Source organism: Triplophysa dalaica, chromosome 24 (assembly GCF_015846415.1).
Source record: "Triplophysa dalaica isolate WHDGS20190420 chromosome 24, ASM1584641v1, whole genome shotgun sequence".
Lineage (NCBI taxonomy): Eukaryota > Metazoa > Chordata > Actinopteri > Cypriniformes > Nemacheilidae > Triplophysa > Triplophysa dalaica.
The window spans coordinates 9922423-9939025 of record NC_079565.1 but is presented as its reverse complement, the minus strand read 5'-3'; the positions used below and the strand labels follow the sequence as shown (position 1 = coordinate 9939025).

Genomic DNA, 16603 nt, shown 5'->3' with positions numbered 1-16603 from the left:
AAATTACAATTTATATTTTATAATTATAAAAAAAATTAAATAATTTTAAAATATAATTTTTACAATTATATTTTATGTTAAATAACAAATGTTTAAACATATAAAGTAGTTTGTTTATATTAAAGATACTTTTCATAACTTGGATTTTTTTAAAGAATTATCAGCATATTCACGTTATCCAAGTTTGCAGTAAACACAGTGGCCACTGCTGTTCAAAACATGTATTGCGATTCATTTAACATCTCAACTGACTTTATTTGTCACATATATTAAAATCGATTTTTCAACTGGCTGACTGTGAATATACATCCCTAATGATCACATTGGTTTTCTCTTTCAATATATTTTACGATATAAGTAAGGCTAATATAGTATAAATTATAATAATAATAATAATAATTTGATTATTTATAGGGGCAATACTTACAAAATGTCATTTTATAACATATGCTCAACAAGCTAATTTATTTAACAAATCATACTTTGTATAACATTTATGTTGGGCTAGTGGTGCCCTATGTTTTAATTAAATAATTGAACAAAAAAATAAGTTTAAGGACAAACCCTGACCAGGAATAACATGACATTTTTAAAGAATATGACTTTTCGGTACCAAAATGTCCCCTTGTGTTTCTGCATGTGTGAATTTTACCATCTGCCATTGAACCCCTAACCTGTGAATGCAGTGGGATTGGGCCCAAGTGCTTTTAATACACGATTGTCACGCTACTATAATCCCATAATCTAAAAACAGGCCCGCCGCCAGTGTCCTTGTGAGGCCGTGCGCTACACCGCTGCAGCAACCCCCCTCACACACAGCAATACCGTCATGCAAAAGATGGAAATCGGCCGCACATCCACTCAAGCATGAACCAAATGTCAGTCACAAGCTAGTATACAAGAGAAGAGAAGCGCGTATTAAAGAGTCCACTAAGAAAATCATCTGTTTAACATACAAACCAAAGAACTAGGAGAACTAGGGTGTGTTAATGTAATTGACACATCTCATGAGATGTTTTGTGACTCACAAAGTGCCTATGTTGAGAAAAGCGTATATAGGTTTAATGTGCAAAACATGCAAATTTTCAGTACAATGTCTAGAAGAAAATAGGAAACAGAAGTTCTGTTTCTTATTTGTTTGTACTTATTTCATAGTGTCTGTTTTTTAATTGGATAAAAATATTTATTTTATAAACAATTTTTCACATAACTGGATATTAAAAATTAACAACGGAAAATACAAATGGAAATATATAGAGAAAGAAACAACCTTGTAAAAAGCATATAAACAAAGATTAAACTTAAGGTTAGTATGACTTAGGTTAGTATGATTTTTTTATATTTTGGTAAATGGAATAATGCTCTCAGTTACCAAAGAGTATAACACTCAGTTTCACTGAACACATTTTACTATTTTTAGTGGAATTAGACACATTTTCCTATAAAATTGATGTAGAAAATGCAACACAAGCCTGTAAATTCCATTTATAAGTATTACATACAAAATGTCTAAAGAAACTGATAAAACACCGTCTTGTGTTTTTTTTTCTTGTGCAGCAAGTCAGGGAGGAAAAGCGTCTAAGTTTGAATCCAAAAATACTCTCTTTTTTCCAAGCACCGTGAATGCAAAGTTTTGAGAAAGTATCTGTTAATTCATCTACTCATAAGGCTTTGAAAAGAACAAGGGGGTTTGGGCGGGAGGAATCCGTGGCTGACAACACGCTTCCCCTGTGACACTTCACCTATGGAGCTTTTGATTCTCTCTGATCACTCAGTGTTTGGTACATGTTAATTAACCCTAGGGCATAGTAGAGAGATGTAGCTTTGAAGGAGAAAATATCAGAGACACATCAAGAGGTGAGATTAAAAAGAAAGAGACAAAAAATATCTATATCACTTGCTGTTTTTTCATATTCCGCTCACTGTAGTCTTGGCTGGTTTGATTAAGCTTCTGGTTTAAGATCTTCAGAATGGGCAGGTAGATGTAGAGATTAAATGTTCTGTATCAAATATCTATATATAGACTAGAATTGATGCACTGTACAATATTGTAATTTTACCGTTTAACTTTGCAGAATTTCTTTGTAATTTAGAAATGCTATGAAATTACAGAAATCGACATAAAATTTACAAATTGAGTGAACATTAACATGAAAAACATGTAATTTCACTACAAAACAGGACAAGAGACCTAGGATTAAGTCTCAAGGCCATATCATAGAGATCACAAAGTTGTAGAGGCTTAAGTGGCTGTGCGTTTGTCTAGTAGACTACACTGTCAAACAATCCCGTAAAGTCCAGTAAAAACTGACATTTTCTGGCAGCTAGGGTGCTACAGAAATACTTTAAATAGAAAAAAATGAATGTTCAACTTTTTCATGTTTTACAGTAATTTATGTTTTTTTCCCGTATTTCAAAAATATGTGAAAAATCTGCACAAAATACAAACCAGTACAATTCTGTAAAATTACAGGGTTTACATGATATGTGAAATGTCTGTTAAAATAACAGTAAAATTGTGTAAAATTAACAGTGTAACACCAAAGCTCCATGCTAAAAAATGTACGAACACCTTAAAAAAACACATAGCATTGGCCTTACTGATTTTGCCAAGTGAGAGTCAACCAATCGGATTTGAGGAATAAGTTAATGGTTACTGTGGAATTTAGGCTTAAGTGTTCCTACACCTTTTTTATTAATGATATTATCACTTTTTTCAGATTTTAGGGATATATGCTGCATTGTTTGCATAATCAAATGCCAAAAACACTTTCTCTAGAAATTGACAATACCTTATAATGAACTTTATGAGCGAATCACAAGCCAGCAGGTTTAGTATTCGGAGTTTCTCTCAAAAGCACTCGATTGCAGAGGAAGGTGGGGGTGGGCCACTGAGACCACAACACACGGCATCACCTGCAGGTGAAGTCTGGAGGTATTAGTGATCAAAGCAGTGCCCAGGGATACTCACTGATCCTGAACTAGCACATTTTCAATGGCCAACAGCTCTCCCCTCTCTGGAGAACCTGGAGGTAAAGAAATAAAAACAGATTTAAACGCACGCTTCTTCTGTGCCTTCCAGAAAGCTGTCAGCAAGAGACTTCGCAAAGAAGCTCTACATAAACAGCAGAAGTATGGTGTAGAAAATATTATTTTGAATTATTTTAGCATTTAAAGCTGCGATTCGTTACTTTTTAGGTTAAAAACAAATAAAGTACAATCACGAATGGTGAGCTTCTAATGAGGATTTATAATTTGTGCTCTCGGATACGATTTTGTGAAATGTCAATCTGACATCACTTGACTTTAACCCTTGTAAAGTACGATATGTAACCTGAAATTTTAGGTTTCAAATAGCGATACAGAAGTCAAAGTTAGAAATTAAAGCCTTAAAATGTCACTTAAAAAATAAATACAAAACTACATATCATTCCATTCCATTTTCTACCGCTTATCCGAACTACCTCGGGTCACGGGGAGCCTGTGCCTATCTCAGGAGTCATCGGGCATCAAGGCAGGATACACCCTGGATGGAGTGCCAACCCATCGCAGGGCAACTACATATCATAAACAAGGTAAATATCTCACCTTTTGTCACTAAAGTATTGTCTTTTAATAGCTAAAACGAATACATTTTTAGACTTACAATCATTAATATCTTATTTAGTTGTGTTCTTTTATAACCATATTCTTGCTCTTTAGCATTGTTTGTTAGAAGTGTAATAGAGTGGGACCTTTACTAAGTTTAGTTAGAAGTACCTCTACTCAAGAAAAAACTGCACCGACTGGAGAATTTCCTTGGGTTTTTAACTGTCTTTTTTGCATTATAATGTTTGGAAAAAAAACGTACACAAGGAGTAAAATACAGGAAGAAAAAAACAGAAACATCACCAGTTTTGTTTTCCTGTCCCGAAGCGGTATGCACAGCTAAACTACTTTATCTGTCAGCACTGCAAATACAAACTACAACAGGGAATTTAAAGGCATGTTAATTAATGCTCTTTGTAAACAATAACAGTCACTATGATATACACACAGAAACTGCGCACACACACACACTTTTTAGATTTTTTACTCCTTCGAAGAACGCATACGCATCTCTCATGTTATCGCTTCTATAGGTAAGATGACATCATCATTAGATGTCATTCTATAACTATATCCTGTATGTACAGTAGTGTTTTTTGACAAGTATTTGACAAAATAATATGGCACAAAAGGGAACTAAAACGTATCAGGGGATATTTCTCTAGATATTAAATAAACAAAAATTCACATGCCCCAGCATCAATTTCATGTTTAAGTTTAAGTTTGATTTTTTTATTTATTTGTCAATAATCATTAACATTGATAATAGCGGCAAAAACGGATCTATATGCAATGTAGGTCTATATGCACTTTAACCAGTCCGAAAACACAAATTCGTACCGTACTTTCGCACACAAATCCATGTCCGCGCACATCTGTGTTTTTCCTTCCAACAACTGCAGCATGCAGTTGCGCAGTGCGCACGCAGGCACACAAAGATGACGATACGCAACTGAACTAGGCTATGAACTTAGTTTATAGATGATATTGATAATCTTATTTTATCTTGATCTTAAATAGCCCCTGTAGATGGACATCAGAATTTGTTTGGTGCAAAACAGGGAAATGGAAGCAGAATGGAGATGAGTTTGAGGGAGATAAGACCTGATAAACAAAGTCTGTAAAGTGTAACTGTTGCTTGTTCTGTAGTCTCAGAAATGAAATGAATATTTCATTTACTAACTCTAGTTTAGGAGATTATAAAAAGTTGGCAGTAACTGGCTGAGATAACTATATGCTAAAGCCATGTACAGTTTAATGCAGTAGTTGCTTCAAATTTGTATGGTTATTATTTCCATACAGTGCATGCGAACATTTTAATAAAGATTATGTTGAAGGTTCTTAAATATTTTTAATATATAAATGTTTACCTTCCCCCAGTATTGTTGCACTGTATTAATAGTGGCTTAAGCAAGGGAAGTTGGTATAGTGCATTGTGTTGCATACTTCTTGCACACAGCAGGTTTTTAAGACAAAAGTGATAGGGTCTGTGCCCCAGTACAGCTTTAGGTCTAGCAACGCCCCTAGCTTTATATTTTATTAACATTTTGTTGATTCTCTCGTTTCTGACTATATAAGTTATTCTTCTATGTCCGTTTTGTGTTATCTGTTAGACTACTTCTCTTCTTCTCAAAGCTGAGCTTCAGTTTATACATTATAAATACATATTTAATAGTATATTTGAATAAAAGACAAACATGTCCATCTAAAAAAAAAGCTCTGAATGCAATGGGTCATTTCTAGAATATTAAACCATTGGCTTATTATCAGCATTCTAGTTCATTCTCTCTCATTTTCATCTTTTGTACCAATGCTAATGACCTCAGATCCAAGATGTAGGCATTTTTAAAAATGTATCTCGCTTCACCTGATCCCCACATTTAATCATGGCCTACACTGTCTCATCTTTTTTTTTGAATATGCTAACTTTTCTAGACTTTTGTATTTTATTAAGGCATTGCTGGTCTATGAGACGGAGAGAGAGAGAGAGAGAGAGAGAGCAAGAAAAAAGATAAAGCAAATCAGGTGTACTTGGAGCCCGAGGGCGCAGGTGGGAGAGGATCCTGATGAAGGACCTTCATTATAAACATGATTTAAGAGGACCAGACCTCCGTGGGCATGTACGGGATACCGGGAAATCAAGAAGAGGTGCTTTTGATATTCCGACATCAAACTTGGCTGCTCATAATGACAGTATGAGTGCTCTACTTAATTTTTTATTGTCTTTTTTATTCTGTTTTATTTCTCCAATTATGAATGAGTATGAATATTTTTGTAAGACAGGTAATACATTTGAAAAGATCTAAAAATCTTACTAGGGAAGACAGATACCTGGCAAAAGTCGTGATGCAAATTTCCTTGCTTTATCTCCTTTAACAAAAGTTAAAAAATTATATTTTCAACCAACGAAAATGACCATAAACACATGTAAAAAAAGATATCTATGATCTCAGTTGGCAATATAGAGATAAATTCATCTCTAGAATCTATCGAAAATCAATATATGCGACATTCAAATACCCCTTTTTTCAAGGATTTATTTGTTAAATTAATTTTTTGTATTTTATTTTGAATTTGAGACGTCGTAAAACTAGTGTTGTAGTACTTGAGACCGGTCTTAAGACCATTTTTTAATGGTCTTGGTCTTGTCTCGGTCTCAACCGTCCTTGGTCTCGGTCAAGACCACATCTGTGGGAATTACACTAAATTGCTGGTTCATTGTCTGATGTATGTGTTAACATCATTCATGTGATTGGATGGAATATTTCTGGCTTTGAAAGCGTTCACCACTTGTTCCATATTTGATTTTTATGTTACGTTTGTTACTCATACTGCTGGTAAGAGAAGAATGGGGGATTGTCTTAAAGAAATCTTTCACACGAAGGCACACAATATCCGTGATGTTATTGCAAAAAAGGTACTTGTATGAGATGTTGTTTTGTTGTATTAATATTTTATAAAATCTGATGTATTATTGATTATCTATAATTATTCAATAAACATTGAGTGAATAATTGATTTAAATTTTAGAATCAATTATTTGTAGTCCCAAACAAATCTGAAGTTTTATGCATTTCTGAGAAACATACAGCTTTTTTGCTATTAATTAGATGAAGCAATGAAACTAATTAAGTCACCAAATGTTTTGTTTTGTTGAAGGCCACAGATTTAAATTTATCTTTCCTATTAAATGTATAGTTTTTTTATGTGAAGTTGTTGGATTTTTTATCTGCACAAAAATAGCAATATTTTACACTTGGTGGGATTAAAAATGGAATATAAAATATCCCACGCATAAATATCTGCACAATAAAATATTAACTTCTATTATCATTTTATTATGACTTTTTAGTGTTTTGTTGATCTTTGAATGAATTTTGGTAGTGCTGGTCTTGGTCTCGACTCGACTCTGCCTGCCTTGGTCTTGGTTTGTCTTGGTCTCGACACCCTCTGGTCTCCGTCTTGTCTTTGTCTCAGTTTTGGTGTTCTCGACTACAACACTTCGTAAAGCCAACTGGGCCAACTGTATGCATTTTGTGAAGAGTTACATTTTACATTTGTTCAAAAAACAACATGTTGCTGTGTTGGGGGAACACTGATTGTCAATTTTTGTTGTTAAGAAACAACATAAGTCAAGAACCTCTATATTCAATCACAGGCTGTGACTCACAACTATCTTTCAGAGCTCTGCAACAGTCAACATGACAAAGATGTTTAAGAAAGGTTGAGAAAACATTATCACAACTGAGCCTCAACAGATAATCCAAGCTCCTATTTTCATCCTTTCTCTCGAGTGTCACAACGCTTCCTAATTCCAGTGCTGAAATGTGTATTTCTGCCAAGGCCTTGTGAGTCCATTAAACTAAAAATAAATAAATATATGCTTACATTTCATTTCAAAGCACTCCGCAAAGCCCTTTCTGGCAAGAACTTAGCATATGGAGAGCTTAACTCTAGGAAACAGATCATTAAAAGCAGAGGGAAAGATTAAAAAAGGATCTAAAAGCACGAGGACGTGCCCGCCGTTGGCTACTCAGCAGCTCTTCAAAAAATATCCCCTTCTCAGACCTCTGCATTCCTTCGCGATTTGATTTCTCACTGGCTCAACGCTGAGGCCTAGTGCTGTGGTGTTTTGTTTTGAATAATCAATCAAAAAGAGCTCGGCGACAGTGCACGGCGCTTTCATGTGCAGCCGAAGAAGCTTACGGATGAAGGAAGACAGTGGCAGTGTGGCGTTTCGCATCATTTCACCTTCTGTAGTCCTCTCTTGTCTTATCTGAAGTCCTCACTGTATCAAAATGCCATGTTTGGGGCCCAATTATACCAAAAATGCAAATAATTTAGGGAGTGTCTAAAAACCGATGTATGAAGTATGTAGTGTTAATTACCTGATCTTGAGTCTTTGTGGAGTTAGGCTTCTGACAGGTCTGACCAAAGAAAGGGTGAGAGGTAGTCCATTAACACTTTACTGATAGTCTCTCATGGATAATGGAACAAAGTGTTCATTTTAATAATGAACAAAACGACTGCGAGATGACAGGGATCACTCACGCCCAGCCCCTCCCGACCCCATCCTGCAGGACGGTGCATATGCAAAACACAAGCAAGCCTTTTGGTCTTCAAACCTTTCGTCTTCGTGTCTTAGAGGCATAAAGACTATTACATGTCTACAAAACTACGGCTGCTTCAAAGACGCTCAGGCTAATGTTGGGCACTGGTCTGACCATTGTCTCGACGACACTCAACTTTTTTCTGAAATGTATTTTAATGACATGCCAACTTACCTCTTGTATGGTGTAACCACTGTCAGATATCAAGGCTACTTTGACGTGTCGCATATATGAATATATAATAAATAATTCACATTTTTGCACGTTATACAAATAAATAAATAAATCGACGTATGCTTAGCGAGACCTTGTGAAAGCGTGGTGCATCGTGACTTTTTTGTGCTGTGGAATTGCACCTGTAATGCTGTTTACCTCTACTGTTTATTTTGATTTGCGGTGACTTTTAATTCAAAACAAACTACAGATATTTCTTACTTCCGAACAACACCTTAAGGGTGCCTTGTTTAGGTATGCGCAACTTGCACAACGATGCTATTTCAAGTCACCTCAAATACACAACCCAGCTAACCGAACATCACAGCCTTTGAAGATGCTGTGTTTTGATAGGAAGCTAAACAGAATAATGATAGATAAATATATTGGTTAACACATCGTTATATGTGTATGGAAAAATACGGTAATTACATACAATCACTGCGAAGGTAGAAGTGACAGGGTGCTGTTGATCCTTCATTATTTTAAGAGCAATTGTTGGGTTTACTTCAAATGAAGTTTGAAGTTTTTCTCTTTCCTCCAGTGTTTTTAAAACGCCTTTTTGAAGATTGCAGAGGTGTTGCAAAAAAAGCTTTGCCTTTTCAACAGGGATGGTTTTCGTTCTCAACAGACAACCGGGCAGAATACGTCCGTACGCTTTTGAATTGAAAATATCAGATATGAAAGTTTCACTTTTAAATTATGTAAAAGCCTCCTGCTACATGCCAGCTGGGAGTACCTGTTACATGCTCCTGTTTCCCTTTTTTTTCAATAACGGGATGGTTGGCCTAAGATGCCTTTGGTGAAGTTCTGCAGGAATGGGAATTTAAGCTTGATTAGAAAGAAAAGTCCTACAGTCACAAATCTCTTGTCGTTTACACATGCTTGTAGCTTTTATCAATGTTGACCACCTTGGCTTGCACATGTCTTCAGCAGAACCACCATTGGGGCGAGTACCCTCCCGGTTCTTTGCTGACAGGGGTCAATATGCCTGCCAATGTTGTATCCTGAGAAAAGGCTAAGTTAAATGTTCTGAAGGTATGTATGTTTTCACAGTAAAAGAGGTGGGAACCTTTCTTAATAAACCTGGAGATAAAGAGGTATAGCAACACTGCAAACTTTGCAAAAATTAAATTCTTATATTCTAGTAAAAATATTTCAAACTTCTTAAACTGCGATACATTTAAACAACAAGAAAAGTGACCTACGATTTAATCTTGTTTCATGAAAGAAAATATAAGAAATAGCAAGTTTCTGTTTAAAACAAAATAGTAAATTAAATCTACAGTAAGTTACTGGAAAACCTGCTGCTAAACTACAGCAAAATTTTACAGTGTTCTTTGTGTGCATTAAAGGGGTCCTTGGCCTCTTCAGAAAAGTCAGGTGATAGCCACATTTATGAAATGTTAATTCTCCGAAGGGTCATCCATTTACTATCATTACGACAAGCAAGCATCTTAAGTAAAAGACCATATTTGCCTCGCTTTCTCTATGCATGCTTCGTTCCGTCCCCTCATACCGCACTTCGCAAAGACACGTTGCAACTGCATTCAGCACCGCCGAGTCCACCCGGTATCACCATTCGCTGTGGAAATGAATAGCCATTTATAATTCATAGGGTGGCAAGTCCCCAAGTTAATTTTGCCCCGGGCTCTGTTTATTTCTGCTTTGTACTTTGTTTAAAGTCAGTTGTTGACAACTCTTGAGCATGTCAAACTATCACCGCTAATAATTGCTTAAGGAGATGGAACTTTCGCAAATGTTGGTTGCAGCACGAAAACACGTTCTGCTCGCCCCATCTAGAACTCTCTCTGATGATTTTTTGATTCCTCTCGCTTTGACTCTTAACAAAGATTCCTCTGTAATTCAAAGCAATAGCTCTGAGTGAAAGAATAAAAAAGAATAATGTAGCGTTATCCTCAGAACACGGTTTCCTTTAATGTGTGCCGGGAAATTTGTCAAGCGTGGCTCTTTCTCAGTCTCTTTTCACTCGCGCTCGCTTCTTTTGGTATTGACCAAAGCCACGCTATAGCAAAGGCAGGTGGATCTAATATTCAGCCGCGCTCACGCATGAACGCAGCCTACGGCGGTACCTATTTCTGTGGGTCAATGTCACTTCTCTTCTGATCGCGACAGTCACTCAACGCGCCCGGTTGCTTGATTAGTCCCAATTAGACAGCCTGTCACTTTCCCCGTTATGCGGGACCAGAGACCCACCCCGTCTTCGACGCTTCCCGTCTGAATCGGACGTGTGTGATTGCTGTAGGCTTGGGGGACTATTTTGAATACGCCGAGAAAACAAAAGAAGCAAGAGAAGAAGAGGCGCAAAGACGTGACAATGTGATCTCTCGCATACTTCCGAGACGACTGTGAAAAGAGCGTCAATCCTCTCTGCGAATGTCTCCTCGGGGTTCATCCTTCCTCTCACAAACAGCGCCTTCCCACGTCACCTTGTCTCCCTGTGCGCTCGGAAAAAAACATATTTTTTTATCATGCTGTGATTCGTCAAACTATAATTGTTAAGGAACGTAGATGTCATGAATAATTGATCAAACAGATTCGTTATCATTAGTTCACTTTCTAATCGATTTTGCGTTCTTGACATTACGTCACGTGAAATAAGCGCGAAATCGCTAGCCGCCAAAACACCGATAATCTAAGAGTGTTTACTCAATAAGGGAGGAGTTTGTTTAGATTTTCTGTTGTCGTTGTTTTATTTTCACATTTACCTTTCTTAGTGCTTTATAAATCGGTGTTGACTATAAAATGAAGTTTGGGCTGTTTTTATTCGCCTGCTCGCGCTCAGAATAGGGGACTCAAACGCGAGGTGTGTTCTTTGAGAAACTGAGGTTAGCTTTTATGTTACTATCTGCAGGGGAGCAAACAGCAGTGCAGGAGCAAAAACAAGTCGCACAGTCTTTATATTTAATTCTGTTAAATATTCATGAGGGTTTCATTGTGTGCGATATGTCAAAGGGTGTTTGTCTATTAGTATGAGGAGGCAAATATTTAAAACAACAAAAACTTTTGGAGTTTAAAGCGTGCAGTTTCATACAAAATACCTTGGCCCTTTGCAAAAGTGCATTTTTGTAGGAGAAAACAAATCTTTACAAACTCTCTGTGTCGTTCTATCCTTTTTCTAATAATAAATCTCTTGGAAAATTGATGCCAGAAAGATGGTAAAATAACCATAGCAAACCATAAATCTGGAATCTACCCATTACATGAATTTGCTGTTTTATTATTACCAAAACAAACCTAAAATTCATATTAGATAGATTACTAGTACGTTCATTTTGCTGTATTTTAGACAGATTTTTCTTAAGGCAATCTCTGTCAGGCCTTTCATGGTGGGAACGGCTGCCCCCACGTGCCCCCGTTCGTGCCGCCCTGGGGAAAATGTCACTACGTGAGGACAGCACGGCGGGTTTTGGTACTCATAATTGCCATCTATGCCAAATGTGTGCATATTAAAAAACCTAGCTGAACTCAATTCATACCTTGGAGGCAAAACAACACACTCCTTAGGGACGGAATCGTTGTGACTCTGTTTGCGTGCTTTGTGAGTAACGGAGGCCTTGGATGTAAAAACAGGACTATCTGTTTCTTAAAGGGACAGTTCCTCCAAAAATGAGAATTTTTACTCACCCTCTTGTCATTTCAAACCTTTATGACTTTCTGTCTTCCGCAGAACACAAAATAAGATATTTTGAAGAAAGTTGCTAACTGTCCAGCACTTGGCCCCATTCACTACTATTGTATAGACATAAAACCAGTGCCATTGAACGGGGGCCAGTTAACAACATTCTTCAAAATATCTTCTTTTGTGCTCTGCGGAGGAAAGAAAGTTAAACAGGTTTTGAATGACAAAAGTGTGAGTAAATGATGACAGAATTTTTATTTTGAGGTGAACTATCACGTTAAGTTTATTAGGGCTACTGTAAGCAAAAGTTAAATAATGCCACTATGTAAATACAGCAAATAAAAACAGATCCAAAGGTAAAACAAATACAGGCCCCTCTAATATGGTAGTGAAAAATGATAGGCCCTTAACTATAAGTTCTATATAATATTGCCTATCATATTATATTCTAGGGCATCATCGGGGGGCCCATTAAGCGCATCCATGCTGTAGCATACCCATTAGCCCCAGGGGCAACAGGGTCCAGCCATAAAAATATTATCCAAGGCATTTTGATTTCAATGGGGTTCCTAAAAGGAATATATAATGATTATTTAAAATAAACCAAAAATGTCCGGCTCACTATATTTATTTATTGTTATAAAATATTTCATTCACTTTTGCTTCGGATTTTTGATTGAAAGTCTGTCCTGCTATGAAAATTATAGTCTTCAGAATAACCAGAGAAAGCACAAACACAAACAACATGCCATTAGACTGTGAATTACTAGCTATGTTAATGCATGCAAGTAAAACACATCACACCATTTCCAATTAATGTGTCATGCTGTGCGCACTGCAGTCCGCATCAGCTCACTTGTGCTATTAGCGGATTAATACTCGCGCTCTATAGCATCACAGTCATCTATGCACGGGTTAATTAAACATTTACATACAAACACTCAGCAATCTTTTGTCCTCTGCAGTTTATAGGATGTATATGCACTTTTATCTGAACCCAAAGGGGGGGCATATGTTTGCTTCAAACGTACTAATTGGCACCATGCTGACTTGTTAAAAGTGGAGAGGATGAGGACGATGTCTTAATTCACACCCTGTACTAGCGCTTGACAACATGTTAAACAAAATGCAAAGAACACATAGGGCATAAAACGTGCTTTTCGTAAAAACAAATTGACACAGCGTCTGAAAAATCCAAAACGTGTGCATTTTCAATAAAAAACTGAAATGTTTATATAACGTTTATATAAATCACCCTGCATAGCAGGATAGCATCCAAGGAAGCCAATTTTACAGTGAATAGTATTAGTTGTTAATGACCTTAAAATATTTAATTAGTACCGTATTTTCCAATCTGATCTCACAAGAAAACAGTTATTTTACGAGGTAATTTTATATGAATTTGTATGATGTGAATCTTACAAAATGTGCAATAATTTAAAAAAAAAAAGCACGAAGGTTTATCCCAAAATACAGCAGAGCTAAAACAGATAATATAACAAACTACGAATTACATTGTACAAATCAATACAATTTTAAAAACTTTATTAAATTGACAAACTAAAAAATGTGTAAACTTCGTAGGGTCGTGTCAGACCCTTCAAATTATTTTTTCAACTCATTTTTACGAATTGGATGAACATTAAACAGTTTCAGAAGAGAATGAAATGCATTGGGTCTCAAATAAAGCAAAACTGAGAAACGAGGTAATAAAATATCATCACCACCAAAGGATAACATACAATACCTGGACCTTAAGGAGGCATTTTACACAAAAATGAAAATTTTGTCATAATTTCCTCACTTTCCATTGTTCCAACTCTGCACAAATCTCTTTGTTCTGATAAACAGAGAGAAAGACATTTTAAAAAATGCTGGTAATCAAACAGTTCTTGGCCACCGTTTTGAAAAAATACAATGGTAGTCAAAAGTGCTGTATAACTTTTGCTTTACTACATTCTTCAAGATATCTTCTTTTGTGCATTTATATAGCAATTTTACTACTATGGTAGTCAATGGTTGCCAAAAACTGTTTGGCTACAAGCATTCTTCCAAATATCTTTATCCCTGTTCATAACAATAAAGATAATTTGACAGATTTGGAACAACTGGAGGGTTTCGGGTGAACTGTTCCTTTAAATTGTTGGAGAGCAGGGACATTCTGCAGACATTTTTATTTACACATTTTCTTCTGTCAATAAATGAAAGTCCTTCATGAACACTGTATGATGCCACCTTTCCCGACGCCTCTCTCATGAGACACGCCAGTCATCGTGCACTCTCACACCCGTTACTACAAGAAACTCGAGAGGCCGAAGCTCAAAGCGCCTCAGTATCAAATCTCTTATTTTTCTCAAATTATATGGGGTGGAAATGGAATTACATGTTTTGTTTTCTTGCAGTCTCTCAGACTTTTGGGAGAGTGGGAGTGATTTTGGCCATTGGCAAAATCTTTTATCTTTTCTACATTGACTTTTAGATTCAGCAGAACAAACCAATCACATCAGCTTCGATGATGATGTGTAGCGATTTTTATGCAGGACATAAAATAAATCAGACATGTCAAAATGGAAACCGTGTCTCTTGCTGTTCATATACCCTACACTAGGGGCCGCAATACCTTTGAAGCACAAGCTTTAGGGAAGTTTAAAAATAATATTTTTCATTAGAAAAATGTTTGACAATTTTTATTTGAGAGGCGATTCTCATTAATGCATCTAAGATGGCTATGAATTGCTGATGGGCAAACATACCTCATTCTGGACAAACCCCACTTACACACACACACATACATAAAGAATAGCATAGACACAAACAAAGCCAACTGTCCCAAAAGTCTTTTTATATCTTTGCCAAGCACTGGTGCCTAGGGTGAGATTCACAGTCTATCCAAATCCTAAAGGGCTCTTATTGTATACCAACAGCAGTGTCTGTCCCTCAAACATGTGGCATCAGTAAACAACATGTTTAAGCCTAGAACAATGTGCGTCCCCGATGACTGAAATTATTTATGAAATCAAACACAATCCGGCTGTCTGCCACTGGGGGCTTTCCTATCAAAAACTAAATAACTTATCACATTGTCATGGATATTATTAATAACCAAATGTGACATCAGCACATCAGACTCTGATTGTCCATTTAGACAAAAACCCATCCGCGGTGGGTTCTTGCATAATGTACACATTTTTACTTCTGTTGGAGGAAATGCACGATCATGGCAAACCACCACAATGTTTGGTTGATGTAGATGGATGAGTGACGGAAAAGGTGTTGTGTAGCGCACTACCTTCTAGGGTGCTAGTGGTGGTTACTTCAATATCGACACAGTACAATTCTTTCTATACAATATCGGCTGGAATCTATGGTTTTTGTTAACCTACTTTATCATACACCAAAGAAATGTCCTTAAAATTGTGTGGTCATGACTTTACATTGCAAATAGACATTTAATTAAGAAGCAAAATTAGATATTTACATTTGTTTTCAGAAAAGTATCTTTAAAGAGGGCGTTACACACGGTGTTTCTGCCAATCTCATATTAATCTTGAGTACCTATAGTATAGTATTGCATACTTCGTATCTTCGAAGAGTATTTAATTCAAAGAACAATTGTGACCGAGTATGTAAGAGCCATGTCATGTATATTTTTGGGGGTATTTACTGTTTTCTAGATAAAACGATCTGAATGTTCATTAATTCTGTGATTATATTAATTCTGTGAAAAATAACCTTAATATCTTTGATGCCAACTGAGTACGGCCATATCAGATATTGAAATTAATGTTTGGAAGCCATTAAAAAAAGATTAAAATGTAATAAAAAAAGGTATAAAACATTGCATTAATACAATGATTAATTGTAGAATATATCATAATACAATTAAAAACTGTAATTTTACAGAATTTTACAGTTTTATTAGCATACTTTTGAATGCTGTAAAAAGATTAAAATATAATAAAAAGGTATAAAACATCGCATTAATACAATGATTAATTGTAGAATATATCATAATACAATTTTACAGAATTTTACAGTTTTATTAACATACTTTTGAATGCTGTGAAAATATTAAATTAATGAAAAATGTTTTTTGGCGCCTCAGCTGCCAGCATATAACTGTATTTATAAGAATTGATTTACAGTGTATAAATAAAAAATTATATGATATTCATATAGATTACCTTTTTTGAAGTTTTTATGGCAACGGCTAGTAGACTACTTTGATGCTCCTAATCTCATTCAATTAGATAAGGCGATTTAAAGTGGAATTAATATAATAGTTGAAAAATAATATAATAAGGTGAATTCAAGATGTATCATTTTGCTGTATAATTGTGTTTTAAAGATGTTTAGATGTTTTAATCTAGAAAACACAAACATACTAATCAAGATATTAGCATTCGCATTAAAGATGCAACAATAATCGGTATCGTCGATAAAAGCAAATTTTGACACTATTAGCAATCGGACAATAGTTTAAAAGCAGCCGACAATCAGTCGCGATATATCCTGTCAATCAAAATAGGACAGGAAATGCAATGAATGT

General features: G+C 35.8%; 1 long non-coding RNA gene across 1 annotated transcript in view; it reads right to left on the bottom strand.

Annotated features, from left to right (window-relative positions):
* The window catches only part of LOC130413920 (uncharacterized), a 95127-nt gene that overhangs the window by 5316 nt on the left and 73208 nt on the right, over positions 1 to 16603 (bottom strand). Inside the window, exon 4 of the long non-coding RNA XR_008905559.1 lies at positions 2793 to 3026. This is a non-coding gene — a long non-coding RNA (uncharacterized LOC130413920). The remainder of the gene's footprint in view (positions 1 to 2792; positions 3027 to 16603) is intronic.